This window comes from Hyperolius riggenbachi, chromosome 6 (assembly GCF_040937935.1).
Source record: "Hyperolius riggenbachi isolate aHypRig1 chromosome 6, aHypRig1.pri, whole genome shotgun sequence".
NCBI lineage: Eukaryota > Metazoa > Chordata > Amphibia > Anura > Hyperoliidae > Hyperolius > Hyperolius riggenbachi.
Window position 1 is genome coordinate 326442085 of NC_090651.1, and position 18226 is coordinate 326460310.

Genomic DNA, 18226 nt, shown 5'->3' on the forward strand with positions numbered 1-18226 from the left:
CGAACTGTCACTTTTGATACCAGAAAAACCGAGGGTAGTATTCAGAAGAGCACCAAATGTGAGAGATTTAATAACAAAAAGTGCCATAGATATCCCGAAACAACTATCTGGTACGTTGGGTGAATTTAAAGGTTTCTACAAATGTGGTTTCTGCTTTGCGTGCAGACATTGCCCGAATGTTGCCCGGAAAACTCCCTTTTTTACGAGTAGGATGGGAGGAGAAACCTTCCATATTAAAAATCTTCTGAGCTGCGAGTCCAAGATGGTGGTGTATCTCCTTGGGTGCCCGTGTGGATTACAATATGTGGAACTCACCACGCGGGCACTCAAGGAGAGAACCTATGAACATGTAAAAAATATTAAGAATGGCTACATGGATCATTCTGTCTCGGCTCATTTTAAGGAGAAGCATGATTGCAATCTAAAGGGTCTGGTATTCACAGCTATCGATCAGGTTACGAGAAATTGGAAAGGAAACAATATGGATAGAGACCTAGCGAAGTTGGAGATGAATTGGATAGTGAGATTAAATTGCATGCACGCAAATGGTCTAAATATAGACTTTAATCTGAACTGTTTTTTGGCCAACAGCTGAAATATATGAAGAAGAGATCTGAGGTAGGGAATTTTTTTACCATCAACAATTTAATAAGAAAGGAACTCAACAGGAGGGTAAGCTCTTTTTCCTTTTTCACACACTTCTCATAATGAATTAGTAACATACATAGAAGAAAAACCTACAAGAACAAATATGAATAAATTATAAAAAAAGGGCATATGTGGAATATAATGTTTGTCCACAAGATGGGGTATAAGAACTCCTTCGGAAATTGTTGCAATACTAGGAATATAACAAAGGTGAAGAATAAGAAGTGATATAATTTTTGTCCACAAGATGGGGCTTGTGAGTCCATTAAATAGAAGCAATAATGAGAATAGAGGACATTATGACTTTTAATTGTATTGCAGTAATATGACAATAATGTTATGAATTATTTTTTAGATGTGAGTAGTCGGTTTTCTTTCTCTTCATATATGAATTAGGGATATGTAATGTTATGTATTTGTCAGCAGCATTTTTTAAATTTTGTTTAGAGGTTGTTATGGCAGGCTATATTTTTATATATATTTTTAATTGTATACATTCTTATATTTAGACAGATTTTTGCTAGATACTTACACAAAGAAACTTTATATATGTGAAAGGTTTTGTTTTTATTTAAAGAATGCAACTCTTAATACCTATTTCAAGTGTCAGCATAGTGCAACCTCACCGTCACATGTAAAAATACGTTGTCGGCCCATGCGCATACTATTATTGTATGTCAATCACTTTGGACGCATGCGAGGAGGCTCGCATTGACACTACGCGACCGCACGGTCGCATACTTTGTTGAAGCGCATATGCGCTCCAGTGACGGCTTGGGTTACTAGTGCTAACCGGAAGTAATAGTTCCGCAAACCGAAAGTTACCGTTACGAGCCGCGAGCGCCACTCGGAATGATGCTGACGCTTGGACAGGTAATTATGGCTATCATATCATATTATATATTTGTGTAACTTGCCCGCCCGCTCTCGTATCCCCTGATGACGGTGGAAGGCCGAAACTAGTCGGGACGAGAGTGGGCAATGATACACCATTGATCGCTGTTATTGTACTTTAGTAACACATTGAGTGGGAAGCTAATATTGCCAAGAGGGTCCCTACTGGAGTAGGACCCTCTGTATGTGAGTTTTATTTTGTCTATTTTATCTGGAATAATTTTTATTCAAATAAATTTGTCCTTCGGAATTCCACTGAGAGAAACCGTTATCTTCTCTTTTATGGTGCACGGAGTGGCACCCTTTAGGAGTAAAACAACAGACCATTGGGATCTCTGGAGGTGGAACTGAATTGCTTTGAGGGTGACCACACAGCGCTGCTGTTTTCTGACATTTGCTACATCCGAGGAAAAGGATTTGCCTCTACAGTCGCTGCAGTGTGGGACTCTGATAAGTAGAGAAGAGCATTTAATGATATTACTTGAGGCGCCTCTATTATACTATTGACTAATGTAAAAGTCCCCCACCCCCGGTGCCTGGTGCAGTATACATTACCTATCTGTGTCCGCCGGTGGCTCAGTCTTCTAACAGGCACCCCACGTGATTGCCGGCTTAACATAGGCGCGTGTGTGACCGGAGGTTGCGTCGCTGATATCGCTCGCCGTTCCTGTGTGTACCCGATTGAGCAAGTTAGCCCTACATCTTGCAAAATGTCAGACCAATACATGCAACCAATTGGCCAAAATTGGTTGCATTGTCAATCGGGCATGCTCTCGGCAGCACCACTTTTCATAAATTTTCATAAAATGATCAAATCGGATGGTCGATCAGCCACCTGATGTATGGCCACTTTTTAAATTGCTGCCATTCTTACACTGTTGATGACAAAGATCTCAAACCTGCGACAGTTGGTCATTGGGTGACTGGAGTTCAAATTCAGAAAAGGGGGTGTAACCACAAACAACCAATCAGATTTGTTTGATTGATAAAATCCTTGTAATCTCCCATTGTATGATTCGGTCATTGAGTGACTATGTGTCAAGGTTTTAAAAAATTGGCCGGACCCAACAACAACCAAATACATACCTCAGCAATGCTGGGCCTTTAGCTAGTGTATATATCATACTTTAAAAAGAAACATAAAAATATTTAACGTCGGATACTCGGACTCCATCACAAAGAAATAAAAAATATAAACAAATATACTGCATCAATAGTCGCTTTAATACAGAATGATTGAAAAGTAGTAAGAAGTAAAGGGCTAAATACATTTATATGTATACAGTGGCTTGCAAAAGTATTCAGCCCCCTTGAAGTTTTCCACATTTTGTCACATTACTGCCACAAACATGAAACAATTTTATTGGAATTCCACGTGAAAGACCAAAACAAAGTGGTGTATACATGAGAAGTGGAACGAAAATCATACAGGATTCCAAACATTTTTTTTACAAATAAATAACTGCAAATGTGTTGTGTGCATAATTATTCAGCCCCTTTTGGTCTGAGTGCAGTCAGTTGCCCATAGACATTGCCCGATGAGTGCTAATGACTAAATAGAGTGCACCTGTGTGTAATCTAATGTCAGTACAAATACCGCTTTTCTTTGACGGCCTCAGAGGTTGTTTAAGAGAATATTGGGAGCAACAACACCATGATGTCCAAAGAACACACCACACAGGTCAGGGATAAAGTTATTGAGAAATTTAAAGCAGGCTTAGGCTACAAAAAGATTTCCAAAGCCTTGAACATCCCACTGAGCACTGTTCAAGCGATCATTCAGAAATGGAAGGAGTATGGCACAACTGTAAACCTACCAAGACAAGGCCATATACCTAAACTCACAGGCCAAACAAGGAGAGCGCTGATCAGAAATGCAGTCAAGAGGCCCATGGTGACTCTGGATGAGCTGCAGAGATCTACAGCTCAGGTGGGGGAATCTGTCCATAGGACAACTATTAGTCGTGTGCTGCACAAAGTTGGCCTTTATGGAAGAGTGGCAAGAAGAAAGCCATTGTTAACAGATAAGCATAAGAACTCCCTTTGCAGTTTGCCACAAGTCATGTGGGGGACACAGCAAACATGTGGAAGAAGGCGCTCTGGTCAGATGAGAACAAAATGGAACTTTTTGGCCAAAATGCAAAACACTATGTGTGGCGGAAAACTAACATTGCACATCACTCTGAACACACCATCCCCACTGTCAAATATGGTGGTGGCAGCATCATGCTCGGGGGGTGCATCTACTCAGCAGGGACAGGGAAGCTTGTCAGAGTTAATGGGAATATGGATGGAGCCAAATACAGGGCAAACTTGGAAAGAAAACCTCTTGGAATCTACAAAAGACTTGAGACTGGGGCGGAGGTTCACCTTCCAGCAGGACAACGACCCTAAACATAAAGCCAGGGCAACAATGGAATGGTTTAAAACAAAACATATCCATGTGTTAGAATGGCCCAGTCAAAGTCCAGATCTACAGTAAATCCAATCGAGAATCTGTGGAAAGATCTGAAAACTGCTGTTCACAAACGCTGTCCATCTAATCTGACTAAGCTGGAGCTGTTTTGCAAAGAAGAATGGGCAAGGATTTCAGTCTCTAGATGTGCAAAGCTGGTAGAGACATACCCTCAAAGACTGGCAGCTGTAATTGCAGCAAAAGGTGGTTCTACAAAGTATTGACTCAGGGGGCTGAATAAGTACGCACACCCCACTTTGCAGTTATTTATTTGTAAAAAATGTTTGGAATGATGTATGATTTTCGTTCCACTTCTCACGTGTACACCACTTTGTGTTGGTCTTTTACGTGGAATTCCAATAAAATTGATGCATGTTTGTGGCAGTAATATGACAAAATGTGGAAAACTTCAAGGGGGCCGAATACTTTTGCAAGCCACTGTATGCTCAATTGTTGCTAATATGCTCAAACATGTATTATTTATACATGTAATATACAATCATGTATGTATGTATGTATATAAATCTACACAAATGTATAAATACATTGCTGTGCGGGTGCCGATATTTAAACGATGGAATTTCAGCTGTATGGGAGACCTGGAGTGCCCGATAACATGGCAAGGGGAATCTTGAGTAGGTAAGTGATGCTGCCCTTGAGTTTTTTTTCACAGGTCATTTTAAACAGTTCAGGAGTAGAGATGCTCAAATCCACATTCGGATGGAATCCGGATAGTTGTTATCCGGATTTCATCCAGTTAAATGAAATCACCTGTGCGGGGTGGGCGGGGAGGTTAATCTTATCTATCTGACGTCTTCTTATATCCATCCCTCGGTGCCTCCCACGATGCAGTCCACGCGGCGGTCATGTGATTACAAACACTTCCTTCTTCCGGGTTGAAGGAGGAAGTGTTTGTACTCCCGTGACCGCATCGTGGGAGGCACCGAGAGACGGACCAAAGAAGACGTCCGATAGGTAAGATTAACCCCCCGCCCACCCCGCACAGGTGATTTCATTTAACTGGATGAAATCCGGATAACAACTATCTGGATTTCATCCGAATATGGATTTGAGCATCTCTATTCAGGAGTACTTTAACTACAGAGGAGATCTTTGTAGACAGAACAGCTTGGAGGTACAAAGGGTTTCAGTACAGATCCTGTAAAAAAGAGACAGGTTATGTTATAGCTTTGTGAATTCTATTAACCTGACATTTTGTACAGTATAATATTTCTCTTATGTGGTACTTAAAGGGGGTTTGAAGCGAATCTACAAACAATAACAATAATATTTTTATAGCGCTTTTGTCCCTGTGGACTCAAAGCGCTGTGACCTGCATTATGCAGTCTCAAAGGCTCGGGAAAAGAGGTGGGTTTTTAGCCTTTTTTTTAAAGCTGTCCAAAGAAGGAGACTCTCGCACTGATTGTGGAAGCGAGTTCCATAAAGTAGGGGCTGCATAGGAAAAGGCCCAAGCACCAAATGTTAAGTGTATCCTGGGAATAACCAGCTTCATCTTGTTGGCAGAGTGGAGGGTGCGTGGAGGGGCATAAAGTTCCAACAGATCCGCTATGTATTTGGGTCCCATGTGGTTTAGGGCCTTATATGTCAGCAGGCAGATCTTAAAATTGATTGTCCATTTTACTGGCAACCAGTGAAGATTTTGCAGTACTGGGGTGATGTGTGAGCTGCGGGGGGCATTGGCTAGGAGTCTGGCTGCAGCATTCTGTACTAGCTGTAAGGGGCGCAGAACCTTATCTGTAGATCCGATGAACAGGGAGTTGCAGTAGTTCATCGGTCCACGCGCATCATGTGACTACAAACACTTCCTCCTTCAACCCGGAAGGAGGAAGTGTTTGTATTCACGTGACCGCCGTGTGGAACGCATCGTGGGAGGCGCCGAGGGACGGACCGAAGAAGACGTCAGATAGGTAAGATTGACCCCCCGTCCAGCCCGCACAGGTATCTGGGTGAAATCCGGATAGCAACTATCCGGGTTTCACCCGAATTCGGATTTGAGCATCCCTAGTGACAAGGCACAATCGCTAGCGTTTAGCAATTGCGATTGCTAGTGGAAATTGTTTTTGGATGTCCCTAATAAAGATATTGTTACATTGAAGTCACATATTGTTTACTATGGTGATTTTTCAGAGTCCTCTGTACAGATGCTCTTTTCTTTTTGTTATATTGATTTATATATTATCTGTTGAGGCACTTATCAAGGTGTTTTTTTCATGTGCGGTTGTAGTCTCAAAAAATGTCTTTGGGTGCCCTGGTCTTAAATACAGAAAATTTTTTCTTATTTTACCGAATGAACTAATCTTTATGAAATGACAATAATTGAGGTCAGTGACATAGCTAGAGATCATGGGGCTCCATAGCAAAACTTTCATGGGGCTCTTAGATTTAGGCACTCTTTAGCAATGCCACCTGCCCCGCCCCCTACCCTATGGATATGAGTTAATGGGGCAATTTACATTCTTGTGCAATCTGCACTGCATAAAGTCCATGGGCACTGATAGTCAGAGGGTGAAGGTACATAAGAAATTTAATAATGAATACATCATGTACCTCTTGGGCCCCCTCTGCTCCAGGGCCCCATAGCAGCTGCAATGGCTATTGCTACACCCCTGATTGAAGAATTTACCACAAAAATCTGTAATTTACCTCACTAGTCATTTTAAATTTCCATGCCGTAACAGCCTTAAAGCAGACCCAAACCAAACATTTTTTTAATTCAAAATATTTAGTTGCACTACTCTGACACATACAAAGATAAATAAACACTCCTTTAAGCCTATGAGCATTTCAGTGTATGCTTTCCACCCTACTCTTTTCATAACTAGGGTTATACAGGTGGCAGCCATTACTTCTGAGCTTAGTAGGAGGTTTTAGATCATGGGTGTGTTTGTCATCAGCTACCCTCCCTCACAGGAGCGTCGTCTATGTGAAACCTCACACGAGCTGAGATCATCTCCCCTGTGACATCATCAGTAGCAGCCAGTGTTTTTTTTTTTTTTAATCTCCTCCACCAGTCTGCCGAATTCTGTCCCGGCAATATGAAAGGAAGGGAGGGGTTCCTCCAATAAATGTAAAATATTTTATATTTGTCATCATGCAGCTGAAAAAAGGCTGCTATTTATTATTATAAGTTAGAAAATAGATTTTATTTCTGAAATCTTGTATTTTTAATTTGGGTCCACTTGAAAGAGACTCTGTAACAAAATTTTGAGCCTTATTTCTTCTATCCTATAAGTTCCTATGCCTGTTCTAATGTGGTCTGTCTTACTGCAGCCTTTTCTAGTTGCACTGTCTCTGTAATACATCTTATCTTCTTTCCTCTGTCGGCTCAGTTGGGCTAAGGCTGGAATGTGTGGAATGTGCAGCACTGCTTGTCATTGGCAGAAGCTTTACACACCCTCTCCAAGCTCTGCATGAGTCACACAGTAAGCTGTTCTCAGCCTATCATACTCTGGTTAGAAGCCATGTCTTTTGTTTGTAAACACTGCCTAAAACTGTTAATTACAAGCCAGGATTGCAGCTGGGAGTGGCAGAAACAGCACAGAGGTGCACAGGAGAACATAGTGAAAAGAATGGTATGCTTTTTAGTGTAAGAATTACAGAGTACAGATTCTCTTTAAGGTGGTCACACACTATACAATTAAAAGATCCAATGTTTCACCAATTCTATAATTTCGATCAGCTGTCCCAAAAAATTGAGAACTTCTTTGTTTTTGATCGATAAATCCAATCCAATTTCTAGTTTATTTTCGATTGTTGGAGATTGGTTGGACATATTGGAAATTTCAGACCGACTTTATAAAGAATTGTATGGTGCGTGATGCATTGTCAGTTACTTGATGTACAGTTCAAAACAAATTTTTCTGAGCTTTTAATTATTTTATTCATGATTGGGAAAAAAATTGAACATAGGTGTGTGGTACATTGGTCAGATTTTTAAATTGTTCCAATCAGTCAGAAAAATGTATTGCTATTCTTGAATTGAACAGATATTTAAAAAATTGAATGGTGGGTGGCCACCTTTAGTGAATTGACATTTAACCTGCTGTTCAGTAAAATCACCAGCGGTGCTCGCTCAGGGACAGGACGGCTGCCGTGCGCTTGAGGAAGCCCCAGGTAAGTAGACATTCCCTTTAACTAGCACACTATCCAGTCAAGCCTTAGGGCTCGTTTCCACTATAGCGAATCTGCATGCGGTGTCCGCATGCGGATTCGCATAGGCAATGCAAGTGGATGGGGCTGTTTCCACTTGTGCGGCTGCGGGAGCGTTTTTTTGTGCGGCAGAAATCTGCACGGTAGAGCCGTCAGATTTCGCGTGCGAGAGGAATGCACACGAATCGCCGCTAATGCTTTTAATAGGGAAACCGCATGCGGGTTGAGCATGCGGTTTTTGCCGCGAAGTCGCATGCGATTTCGCATAGGTATAATGTTAATTTACACAGGCAGTGACATGGTTAAATTCACACATACCCTTACCTATGCGGAATCGCATGCGAAATCGTGGCAAAACCACATGCGGAATCGCACTTGCATGCGACTTCGTCTGCGGTGGAATGCAAGCGATTCCGCACCGCAACAGTGGAAACGAGCCCTTACACATCTTCTACTTTTTTTGGCCATTTGCATTATAAGCTGTATGGATCCATTTCTGCTGCACTCCTGTCAATGTGTCCTCACCATGCCTTCCATATGCCACCCATAATCACATTGGCTCACAACACACTTTTCAATCTGTGTGTACTCACCGATTTGAGTAGAGTCCCAGTCTAACAATCTATTAACCTGAAAAAAAAAAGTACAAATCATTAAATAGCATTGATTGTTTGGCTGTTTAATGTTTAAAGATACACTTACTATCTCAATACAGTATATGTGAATGCTGTAATTACCAACTTACTTAACCTCCCTGGCGGTAAGCCCGTGCTGAACACGGGCTATGCCGCGCAGGGGGATTTCTCAGGCCCTGCTGGGCCGATTTTGATAATTTTTTTTTTTTTGCAGCACGCAGCTAGCACTTTGCTAGCTGCGTGTGCCCTCTGATCGCCGCCGCTCCGCACAGATTACGCGGCGCTCCCTGCACCGCGAGGCCCCCCCCAGACCCCGTGCGCTGCCTGGCCAATCAGAGGGGTAGATCGGGTCTCCCAATGACGTCGGTGACGTCATGCCGCCCGTCGCCATGGCGACGGGGGAAGCCCTCCAGGAGATCCCGTTCGGGGGATGCCGCTGAGCAGCGGCTATCATGTAGCGAGACTTTGTCTCGCTACATGAAAAAATAAATAAAAAAAAAGACTTTGCTGCCCCCTGGCGGATTTTTTATAAACCGCCAGGAGGGTTAAGGGAACCTAAGATGAGTGATTAGGGGCTATTTATACTTACCAGCGCCATGAGGATCGTGGGCTAACCCACCGTCCTCCCCGGCCGCTTGGTTGTCCCAGGATGGCTTCCGGTACGGAACACCCCGACTGTGGAAGATATCGGAGGCCATACTGGGATAACGGAGGGGCCGGGGAAAACGTTGAGGGAGCGCACACACCTCATGGGGCTGGAGGAAGCACTATCAGTAACAGTAAGGCCTCCAGGACACAATAAAGAAGGTGTGCTGGGGAAATTGATGTGCTGACCATTTCTGTATATATTGTACACACTGGGAGTGGTAGAAAGAGCCATTCCAAGCAGTCTCTTCTTAAAGGAACACTACAGCGAAAAAAGTAATCAGTTAAAGAGACACTGAAGCGGAAAATAAATTATGATATAATGATTTGTATGTGTAGTACAGCTAATAAATAAAACATTAGGAGCAGATATATGAGTCTAACATGGTTTCCAGTACAGGAAGAGTTAAGAAACACCCCACTTGTTATTAATGCAAAAGCTCCACAACTTTAAAAGTCACAGAGAGCTGTGTGTTCTGAAGCTTGTTATCTCAACTGTCAGTCAATATTTTCTTTTTCTCTGCAGAGGACAGGTCAATAGTTCACTGGGCTGCTCTGTAAAATCATTTAGAATGCTGAGTAGTGTGTAAACTGAAAATATTGGAGAATGATGCAATGTTATAAAAAGCACTATATAACTGAAAATAAAAATATGAGAATATTTCTTTGCTACTAATATCCTAATCATTATCCATACTACACATTCAATTTATTATATCATCATTTTTTTTAGTTTTTCGCTTCTGTGTCTCTTTAAAATCTGACAGTACTGACAGGTTTTGGACTAGTCCTTCTCCTCATGGGGGACTCTCTGGGTTTTCTTTGTTTTCAAAAGCATTTCCTGAACGGCAGTTTAACTGCCAGAACAGTAAGGCCCTGTTCAGACTATGTGCGTTCCTAGCCGTTTTTACAGAACGCATACAGAAAGATTTTACGCATAAAAACGGCTACTAATGTTTTCCAATGGCCTCGTTCACCTGTATGCGTATGAGACGCATACGTTTCTCTTCCGCAGTGCTGCAAGCAGTTCTGTGCGTCACGCACAGAAACGGACGCAATGAAAGTCTATGGACGCGTATCAAAACCGCGTACTATTGCGTCTTAGCGGACGTTTCTCTCTGTGGTTTCCATAATTTTTTTTTTTCCGGGTCACGTGTGTGTGTGCAAAACGCAATAGAAAATGCATTTGAATACAAGAAAAACGTGTGCGTTTTTCAACTTGCATTTCTTTGAATTGATACGCGTTCTAAAAACGCTGACAGTCTGAACAGGGCCTTAGATACCAGCCAGCCTCCCTACTCGTTTGCACACTATTTTGGCAGTTAGACTTAGCAACTGCCATTCAGGAAATGCTTTTGAAAACATAAAAAACACTGAGCATCTCCTATGAGAAGAAGGACTACTCCAAAAGCTGTCAGTTCTATCTGATTTTAACGGCTTACTTTTTCACTGTTCCTACAACTGTCTCTTTTACTGAGAAGAACTGAGGAAATAGTACAATTAGACAGGGTTCACAAATAAAAGTTGTACAGTTCTGTTCCAGTCCTATCCTGTCAGTTTTGTATCAGTTTTCTATCAGTGTGTTCACACATAAAAGGTGTACAGTTCCAACTGATAGAAAACTGATACAAAACTGACAGGACCGGACTGGAACAGAAATGTACAAATTTATGTTTCAATTTTCTGTTCAATTTTACCCCAATTTCGATTAAACAATCAGTTTTCCTGAAAAATAAAAAATGTATATAACAGTGTTCTTCCCAAACCTTATCGGCTGCTCTGCACCCAGCTGTCTTCCTGGCTCTCCTCCTCACTTCCCACCTGGCCCAACAATGCTGCAAACCTGAATGTTGGAATTCAGGCTGTATCCTCTAGGTGGCAACAGCGCCGTACAGAGGTACAGGAGACCATGTGCTTCTGAAGAGAGAGAGAGAGAGAGAGGGGACTTTGTCCCTCTTTCTATGTAAATATTTGCATTTCTCTAATGAAAAATGTGTTTGATTGACTCTAAACTTTATTCCCATCCTTTAAATTGATATAGTTCTAATTTTGAAATGTTAATATAAAGGAAAATGAACCAGGATAGAAAGGACCAGTGTGGTTTGAATTATAACATATTTTTCTTATGAAATCTGTACCATAAAAACAGTAAAACTTGATATAGCGTAAACTGGAATAGTGTGACAGCGAACCCACGGGACTATGTTTATATTATTTAGGATTTGGATTGGCATTGTGGAGTTGGATTTATTACAGTGTAGATGTATTAGAGTGTGGTGCAGCTTTGCATATTGACACATCAGCAAATTACCATGTACGGTAATGTACAGCATGCGTTAATGCCATTTAGCAATTCTGGTAGGTTTTAGCCATGTTTTACTACATGCGGTAAATTGTAGTCATGAATTACCGCTTGCAATAAATTATGCGGTAATTTGTGCCGTAATTTGCATTCATTGTACTGAAAATCACTATTCTCATGGAAATTAGGGGGCATGCTAGCACATAATTTACCAGTCCGTTTAAGACCTGCCTGTACCTGCTGGTAAAATCAATTTGTATGCATTTTGCAGTTATTAGGGCTCAAACCCACTAGCAGCCTTTTTTAAGTGCTAGTGATTTGAAAAAAGCTCTTGCTAATGCAATGCTAAGGGGAATTTTTATTAAATCACATCGCTCCAGTGGGATCACACCCGTAGCATTACATTAGCAAGAGCTTTTCAAATCACAAAGCGCTCAGAAAAATCGTTCCTAGTGGGTTCCAGGTCTTAGTGGAGTCCCTATTGCTGTCGTAGTAGTAGTAGTAGTTTCTATTCAGGCCGTGTAATAGAAAAGAATAGTAGAAATAAAACTCAAAATATTTATTGGCTTTTTTTTTTTATTTAGGGAATGCCTATAAATATACTTTTCATATGTTGCTACATAATCAAATACACCTTTCCTCCCTCAAAAAACAAAAACTTCTTCTAACGACTATCCTAACTTATGGATGACAATTAAAGACTCCTAGTATTTATTAACCGCATGCTTACCACTGAAATACCACACTTTATGCATTTACCGAAAGTTTTACTGTGTCTCCTAGGCGCAATTGCATTTTGTTCCCGCCGGCTGCATGGTACAATTACGGCAAGTGGAAAATTCAGCTTATGCAAATGCAGTGTGATTGCATTTGCGACCGCTTTTGCTAGTGGAAACAGGTCCTATTAACAAATAATATGTGAAAAAAAATCCATGGGGGGCTAGATTACTGTTTGCTGAATGTTCTGCTGTTGCTTGTGTCATCGGGGTCCCCCCTCCCCGGGGGGGGGGGGAGGGGGGGGGGTAATTCCCCATCAATCCGTGCACCTAACCTGTGCACAAAGAGACTGGAGTGACTTTGCTACCAGGCACTAATCTCGGATGACCAGCATGGCAATGATATGTCGGACCGTGTTTTTGGATAATTTTTCCAAGTGACAGTACGTATATGGTGAACAGCAAAGGAGAAAATATTGAACCCTAGGGCAAACCATATTATAGTGGTAAAGGGTTGGACAAAAACGGCCTCCAAGAACACTCACCTCTGTCTCTTGCCATGCAAATCTGGATGAGGGCTCTTTCACAGCTGTGGTGTATTTTGAAGCCACATTTCCTGAGAACCTGTATTCAAGTCATTTCAATAACTTTTCCCTAGTAAAAGGAGGTTGAAGACAGGTCTTTACCTGCTCATAGCATCTGGGTCTAAAGATGTTTTTTTTAAGTGGCTTGATGTTTGCTTCCTTCAGGCTCCATTCAAAATGGGACGTTGCTTTATATTGGGACGTTAAGGGCGCACAACAAAATGCTAATGCAACGCAAAGTCGCACAAAAAGTGCTGTCACAGGCTACCATTATATCTATCAATCATTTACTGTATGTACGACACACTGAATGCAGTGCGTCTTGACACATTACAACTCAACTCAATGTGTGCATTGTGAACTGCGCAAAGACTAAACGTAGCCTTGCGATGTTACTTTGCCCCTATAACATTGCACCTTAACGTCCCACTGTGAATGAGGCCTCAAACAGGTGGAAAAACCCCTGCTTACAAGGAACAGTTAAATATTTTGTGAAATGCTAGTGTAAACAGTTTAGGGCAGTGATGGCGAACCTTTTGGGGACCAAGTGCCCAAACTTCCGCCCAAAAGTCGATTGGCTATCGCAAAGTGCCCCCCCCCCCGACAGTTAATGACAGACTGGGCAACAGATCAACACCCCTCTTCCTCCAGACAGCTGATGACATACTGGCCGACAGATTACAGTCACCCCCACTCCCTCCCCTCCCTCTCCCTCCAATGTAAAGGAGACAGCGTAGACCTGGAGCTCTAGTGTCTGATGGAGTCCGGAGCCAAGGAAGGTGAATTTGAAGCTGTTTCTTCCGCAGCAGCAGTACTATGGAGGAATACAGTGACATGATAGTCGCCTCTTCCCCTCCCCCCAGCACTGCTCCCAGTCGGGCACTCTCTACCTCCCGCTCCAACCCTCCAGGCGTGCGGCCAGATCGTCGGCGGTGGCGGTGGGACATAGCTTGCGTGCCCACAGAGATGGCTCTACGTGCCGCCTCGGGCACGCGTGCCATAGGTTCGCCATCGCTGGTTTAGGGCAACATAATTGTGGCTGCATGTCTTTGTAAAATGTCACCCTATTTAGATATATTTTTGTACATATTGATCATTGAACAACAGTGACAAAGCTACAAAGCCATGAACCCAAGAGAAAAATTTACACTGAGCCTCCCTCCCTAGCACTGTATGTATAATAATCATATTATACAGACCACCAAAACTGCTTTTGTAAGGACAGCCACTGTGTGAGTTGAAAGGAAAAGGAATGGTTTTTTTTATTGAATACCATTAATTAAAGTACAAATGGAGGTGATCATTGCTACTATAGCGCAAATAAAGAGCTAATGCAGGGACTGGAGGAGGGCCCATGGGCCCTTTTTTGTCTAAGGGCCCTGGTGCAGTCGCAACCTCTGCTTGCCCCAGGGCCGCAGTCAGGGCAGTTCAAGTAGTGCTGCCTTATGGGGCCCAGGACAGTCTGGGGCCCGAACAGTAGCATGCAGGCCACGGTGGTACATGTGGTCCTATATTGTGGCAGGGACATTAGATACAGCAAGGATGTCAGTTGTTCAATTATCTCGATAAGGTGTTCATACACCATACACATTTTTGATTTTTTTTTTCTTTATATCAATTTCCTTGATTTATTCTATTGTTTGAAAAATCAAACCCAATCTACCATAAATCTACCAGACTCTAAAAAAAAAAAAAAAAAAAATCACCATGACCAATAGATCAAATGATCGAAAAATTAAGGAAATTCAATCGTTTTTCTTACTCGAAAAAAAACACTCAAGTTTTCTTTTCAAGCGATTTTTATAGAAAAAACTGGACAATATATCATTTTGGTTGAATCGTGTACAGCTACAAAAAATGTAACATTCATTTTAAACTATAGAATAAACTTCTTTAACTGCTACACTTAAACAAGGTAAAAGAATAAAGCTGCTTTGCAAAGCCAGGGGCCTCAGGTTTATGTCCGTGGCCGATGACATTAACTACAGTCAATTTTGTAGCGGTTCTGCTGGTAACACAGGATTTGGATGCAGTTTAACTAAAGGTAATGTCAAGCCAGGTTCACATGTCTTCCTCTCTCTGTCAGTGAATCTTTCAGCAAGGTCTGTGTGTGGGTTTCCTCTGTGCTGTCTGGCTTCCTCCCACAGACTTAAATACCGATCCATACTCCACCCTCACAGATTTTTTTAGGCTAACGGAAACAAAACTGGTGTGATTTACTGCAGCTGTGTCAAAGATATATGCAATTAACTTTTTTAACTCTCCTGAGTTTTTCTCCTTGGTAATATTTTCAAACTTGTCAATAAAATGCCTTTTAAAGCATTAGAAAGCAAGAAAATACGTAGAATAATTTTGATACCACCTGTTAACCTACTTTTTGTTACTTTTTCAATTGCAAAGTTTAGAAAAATTAGTGTAAATCGAAGATGAAAAATTATCTCCTAGGAGAAAACTCATTAAAAGGATACCCAAGGTGACATGTGACATGATGAGATAGACATGGGTATGTACAGTGCCTACCACACAAATAACTATGCTGTGTTCCTTTTTTTCTTTATCTGCCTGAAAGTGTTAAACATCAGGTATGTAAGTGGCAGTTCCTGTCTGAATCAGGACTGGGTCAGACTACAGTGTGACCCTCACTGATAAGAAATTACAACTATAAAACATTTTCCTAGCAGAAAATGGCTTCTGGGGGCAGTAAAGATAAAAAAGGTTCAGAGTTTATAGATTTTAGCTCTGACATACTTCAATGAATGTGTCATAGTGCAAAAGCAATAAAACAGTAAAAACTTAAAGAGTAGATTTAAATATAAAATAAAACTGTGGGATATCTTAAAAAGTCATTTTAGGAGAAGGAGAATAGATACAATGGTTTATTTCATGAGTTTAGCAGCTTAACCACTTAAGCCTTCTGGACGTAAAAGCTACGTCCAGAAGGCCATGTGCTCTCCCGCGCACCGGCCGCAGATCGTTAGCCCAGGAATCAATCAATCAGGACATGGTGCCCGATGATTGATTCCTCTCCCCTGCAGAAAAAGCGACCGCTTCTCTCGGAAGCCTCGCTTTTTCTGCCTCTTGCGTCCCCTTACATCCCTCTAAGCGTACATGTTACGCTTAGAGTGATGTCATGTAAACAAACTCATGGCTGCCATCTTGTGAGGGAGGGTAGCTGATGACAAACACACCCATGATCTAAAACCTCCTACTAAGCTCAGAAGTAATGGCTGCCACCTGTATAACCCTAGTTATGAAAAGAGAAGGGTGAAAAGCATGCACTGAAATGCTCATAGGCTTAAAGGAGTGTTTATTTATCGTTCTATGTGTCAGAGTGTTGCAACTAAATATTTTGAATTAAAAACATGTTTGGCTTGGGTCCGCTTTAAGGCTGCTCAGATGCAACCTTAGTACTTTTCAGGTTGGATTTGGAGACTTAGAAGCTCACTTTAACTACAAAAATGCCATAACACAGAAAGTGAAGAGTCAGGGTTGTGAAAGTATTGTAACTGAAACCACATGTTAGACTTCTGAGATTTGGCAGAAACACATTCAAAACAACACACTATGACATACCAACACCACCCTGATCAAAATCACACCCCTTCCATGCTAGCTTACAGTCTGTTGAATCTCCTTGTTTAAATGCAACATACAGGCTAGCTGATCATGGCGGGTCCTGGTCTGACAACAAATTATGAACAGGTCACTGATCTATAATGTCCAGCTAGACCTTTGCTGGGGCATGGATTGTTGTGGATGGTTTCTCCTGCAAAGTGCTGTGTAATATGTTGGCTCTACAAATGAAACATAATACAGACATCTGTGCGGCATGTTCTATGCTCAGTCAGCACAGTAACACAGCTGGAACATCCTAGGGCTTATTTTGCTACTCTAAACAAGGATCATTCTCTAACAACAACAACAGAATAACAGGACTGAAGTTATTACTGTGTGGTAGACATTGTAATCCCTCAAGCTTTGCCTTGTCCAATCCAGAAGCTGCATTCAGTGGCAAAGCTAAAGTGCCCCAGGGCTAGACTTATGTTGGCCCCCTCAACCCCTCTATACCTAGCACTGCTGCACCAAAACCTTCAGAGGACAGCACTCACATATGCGCGTAATGATGTTTAGGATGTTTACTTATGTGCTTAGAGGTATTTCACAATTGTTTTTTGTTTGTTTGTTTTTTTTTCACACAAAATTCAGCCAATTTTTTTAGCCATCAAATGTTGCTTTATTTTTTGCTTTTCCTGATATCGTTCAATGAACACTATAAAGTAACTGTATCTATAATTTGATTCTGCCTCTTAGATATTGAAGTTTAAACATTTCCAGCTTGGTCATGAGCACCATAAATAACCAATACGACCATCTCCGCCGACAATCACGCGTGGGTACGGCAGCCACTGACCCCAACCCCAAGGGATCCACCCGGCGGATCCACTCACCTGATCTGTGGCTAACTTGTTTGAAGATGCCACTCCTCCACCCACCACATGACCTCACGTATGTGCTGCTCCTTCATCACTCTGCATAGCTACAGTATGCATTGTCAGCTACATAGCAGACACATGTCAGGAACCGGCCCCGCGGCACACCTGCAGATACGATTCCAAAATGCGGGTTTGATCAGATCGAGAGGGAAGCAGCCTTAGTCAAGCTACAACAAGGCTGTGGCCACCAAAGCACTTCTCACTGGCACCACTAGCTGCTGCTAGACAATTCCACGATTCCCACTCTGCTGTCGAGTGATCTGCACGCAGTCCGCGTTTTCGTATTCGGGTCAGCTTTGCGCTTTAGGCCGAATACAGAACGCCACACACACACACACACACACACACACACACACACACACACACACACGTAACGTAAATTACACTGCAGTCTCTGTAGGCTATGAGCGTTGGCTTAGTACAGCAGAAGTCAAACTTAATAAATAACGATTTAATATTCCAGAAAAAAGTTGAACAATGCAGAAAATAATATATACACAAGATTTACAAAAAACAAAGTAAAAATTACAAAATAAAAGTTACAAAGATACACAAGACAGTTTGCATAAAATAAAACGGGAATAAACTGAAATTGAACTTTTACCAGCACAAATGTCTAACTGGGTCGTGAAGGGACACAAATTTTCTGATTCACTCAGGATCATCTCTAGCTATGCGCTACCC

At 41.9% G+C, this 18226-nt stretch overlaps 1 long non-coding RNA gene across 1 annotated transcript; it reads right to left on the reverse strand.

Moving 5' to 3' along the window:
- Nucleotides 1-5075: 5075 nt before the first annotated feature.
- LOC137522892 (uncharacterized) lies at nt 5076-16806 on the reverse strand. The gene is made up of 4 exons (XR_011022480.1): nt 16668-16806; nt 11214-11364; nt 8761-8797; nt 5076-5156 (listed from the first exon to the last, which is right to left on the reverse strand). It is a non-coding gene; the product is annotated as an uncharacterized lncRNA (long non-coding RNA).
- Nucleotides 16807-18226: the final 1420 nt, after the last annotated feature.